Source organism: Cherax quadricarinatus, chromosome 10 (genome assembly GCF_038502225.1).
Source record: "Cherax quadricarinatus isolate ZL_2023a chromosome 10, ASM3850222v1, whole genome shotgun sequence".
NCBI lineage: Eukaryota > Metazoa > Arthropoda > Malacostraca > Decapoda > Parastacidae > Cherax > Cherax quadricarinatus.
In genome coordinates, this window is record NC_091301.1 from 35,135,957 (window position 1) to 35,139,688 (window position 3,732).

The window sequence follows — 3,732 nt, forward strand, 5'->3', positions numbered from 1 at the left end:
TATCCCTGATTTAAGGGGGGCTAGTATATTGGTCCATATGTGGTCTATTATGGTTGCACTTGTCTCAGTGAGCCTGGTTGGTTTAGTTATTGTTGATGAAATCAGTTACAGGCTGATCATCTAGTAAGCCAAGGTTGATGTTGAAGTCTCCAGCTAGGAGAAGGTGGTTCTTATTCATTTGTCTGTTTGTTATTAGTGACTTTAATTTCTCACTGAAATTTGGGATGTTTGTGTGAGGTATCCGGTAAATGGCACCGATTGTTATAGGCGTCTTAAGGTTTTTTACAGTAAAATTAGCAAAAATGTATTCCCCATATTCATCACTACAGCAAGTGGTGCTAATACAAGATAATTGGTTAGAGTAATAGATTGCAATACCACCCCCAACTTGGTTTGGTCTGCAGTTGTGAATTGCTGTGTATCCTGGTAGAGGGTAGATATCTATTGTGTCCTGCTTAAGCCAGGTCTCAGTAAGAATAATGCAGGAGAAGGGTGTCTTTAGTGATGTTGTAGTTAAGTACTGATAGGCTTTTAGCATTGTTTAGGATAGTGCTGGCTTGTGATGCTGTGTAATAAAGGCAGTTACTTTCCAATAGGTTTTGATTGGGTGTCAGATTATGGAGGTTTAGATCAGGGTCAACGTGATCAATCATCTTCTAGGTTTAAATTATGGTTATTTATATCCTGAGTTATGTGTTGAGTTCTAGTACTGATATCTGTAGTGGTGGGAAGCTTGGATAAGTATATAGCTAGAGTATTTTGGTCATATAGAGTATAGTCACTACTACACATAATGAAGTTGATGTTGTCTATGTGTTGTGCTGGAATGAACTAAAGTACAACTAGGTATAAACTAGTAATATAAAAATACAAATTTAAAATAGTACAAGACTCTCACTTGTAATTGCACTAAGGTCTAATATAATGACTTTTGTGGAGTCTATGTTTTGAGCTAGAATGAGCTATAGTACAACTAGATTTAATCCAATAATATAAAAATACAAATTAAAAATAGCACCAGTCTCTCACTAGTAATTGCAATATGGTCTAATATAATGAACTTGGTATTGACTATAGTACAACTGAGTTTAATCTAATGATATAAAAAAGGCACAAGACTCTCAGTTGTAATTGCACTAAGGTGTTATATAAGTTGTTTACAAGAATTAGAGTATAACTAGATTTAAATTGACAAGATAAAATATACAAGTTAAGGTAGCAAAAGAATAAAAAAAGTAGAAAAAAAAAGATATATGAGGTAGTTGGTACTAGTTAGCAAAAGATAGTTAAGGGCCTTGAACAATAATATAATTGAAATATACACTAATTGCACACACAATATAGTCATTAAGATATGAAAACAATCTTAGAGTAGGAATTATAATATAAACTTATAATATAAAAATACAAATTGAAATGGTACTTGCAATTGCACTAGAGTCTGGTATAGGTTGTTGACAAGATCAAGAGTATAACTAGATTTAAATTGACAAAATAAAATTCACAATTAAAGTACCAAAAGAATAATAGTAAAAAATAACAATGGTAATGTCTTGGTTATAATATGATAGTAAGATGGTAGACAGGTACACAGGTACAAAGGATAATATAAAGGTTGGAGTTGAATATACAAACTTGAAAATTTGGCAACAAAATGTTATGGGAAGTATAAAATAATGTTTAATGTACAAAAGTAAAATTGACTGGTAGTAAATATGGTGTTTAATAACATTTTAGTAAGTAATAATGATTACAAAAAAAGTGAAAAAGTAATGTTTATTTCATTCAATATTGCACTGGTAGTTATACTAGAGGTTATATGGAAGGATGACAGAGAATCAGTTACAATTAAAGTGTCAACCTTAGATACATGGATGTATTTGAGTGCAAGGTGTATGACAAACAGTTCTGTTTGAAGGGTAGAGGCCCAGTTATTGATGCGTCCTCCAGTTTCTTTATAAGAGCCATCACTCTGTATGACAAGAGTAGCACTACCAGCTGCACCAGTGGACTGGTAAACAGATGATAGCAAAGAAACTATTGAGATACTTAAGTCCCATAATGACTCTGAATTAAAAACTCTACGGAGAGGGAGCATAGACACAGAGGTCATCCCACAGTCACTAAAAACAAATTATAGCCCCACTTCACAAGGATAGCAGTAAAGTAATCACAAAGAATTACAAACCGATAGAACTAACGTGTCACATCAACCATGATGATGTAGCTTCACGTAATTCATTGACGCTGGTACTGAAAATTAACCTGCGATGGCCGGGAATCGAACCCGGGTCAACTGCTTGGAAGGCAGCTATGCTCACCACTATACCACCATCGCTCTGCATCCACCTTCTCATTTTCTCATTATTTTTAAAACGCAAGAGCAAATTTCAAGCTTCTCTTTCGTCATAAAATATTGTTGTGAGGCTGGTTTTGATCAAGTAACTTCGTCAGCGGCTCCTTTACGAAGGTCTAGTGGAACACTGTGTTCTAATTACCAACTGAAGTGAAGGGTTAATTACTGTACAAAACAACCCAAGAAAGTCAACCAGTGAAAAAGATAATGAGAACCTTTATTAACAGATAAGATTTGTTTGGATCTTTTAACCCTGAGGGTTATCACCCAGGACAACCCTGAGTGATAACCCTGATCACATCGACTTCAGGCTGAGGGACTGATTACCTCAAACTCTGTGTACTGGACTGAGGAAGCCACTGGTTTGTTAAACGTTTCCACAATAAAGATACCCAAGTGCTACACAAGTGTCTAAATTTATCAACTTGTCGGTTCTCTGAACCATTTATCTACATACATACAGTTTGCTTCTAGGTTTCTTCTCCCGATATGGAAAATTTTCTAGGGTGATTACCTTTATGTACCTCAACATTACATGCATACACTTAAACTCATTGGGAGACAACCATATTGTTTACCGTAGTCACCCCGTGTAGACATGTGAGAAAACTTAACCACCCCTGGTCACGGCAGGTTTACCTGGAGTTTACCTGGAGAGAGTTCCGGGGGTCAACGCCCCCGCGGCCCGGTCTGTGACCAGGCCTCCTGGTGGATCAGAGCCTGATCAATCAGGCTGTTGCTGCTGGCTGCACGCAAACCAACGTACGAGCCACAGCCCGGCTGGTCAGGAACCGACTTTAGGTGCTTGTCCAGTGCCAGCTTGAAGACTGCCAGGGGTCTGTTGGTAATCCCCCTTATGTATGCTGGGAGGCAGTTGAACAGTGATTCCTTCGACCTCACATTCTTATCCATATCTATCCGAGACCAGTATAGATTGGATAGCGCCCACAAGTACGGCGCTACTAATTAATTGTGGACTGTATAGATTATATTGGTGTAACTGAATGAAAGGGGGGGAGGGGTAGGTTACACATGGATATATCCATCAAGGAAAAACACTTGTACATAATCTCACCACTTACCAGACATTCTCTGGTGGTCACTTGATGTAGCTGGATCACTCATGACCTATCCAATTACAACATACCTAACTGGCCAGTATCAGTCTGCTATAACTAGAATGGTTACTTAACTGTGGGTGATTGATACTCCTTATTTCCTCCATTCACCATCTCATTTCGATGTCCTGCTACACCGACACGGTTCTTATTCCAGCAGGACGAGGTATCCGTCGGTTTGTCCCGGTTTAGAAGTCGTGACTCCATAAAGCCTTCACTATCCTCGGGACAGGAACAACGAGATAAACATGTGCACAC

General features: G+C 37.9%; 1 non-coding gene across 1 annotated transcript; it reads right to left on the reverse strand.

The window, feature by feature from the left end:
* Positions 1-2,266: 2,266 nt before the first annotated feature.
* On the reverse strand, positions 2,267-2,338 carry TRNAG-UCC (transfer RNA glycine (anticodon UCC)). The gene has a single exon. It is a non-coding gene; the product is annotated as a tRNA-Gly (tRNA).
* Positions 2,339-3,732: the final 1,394 nt, after the last annotated feature.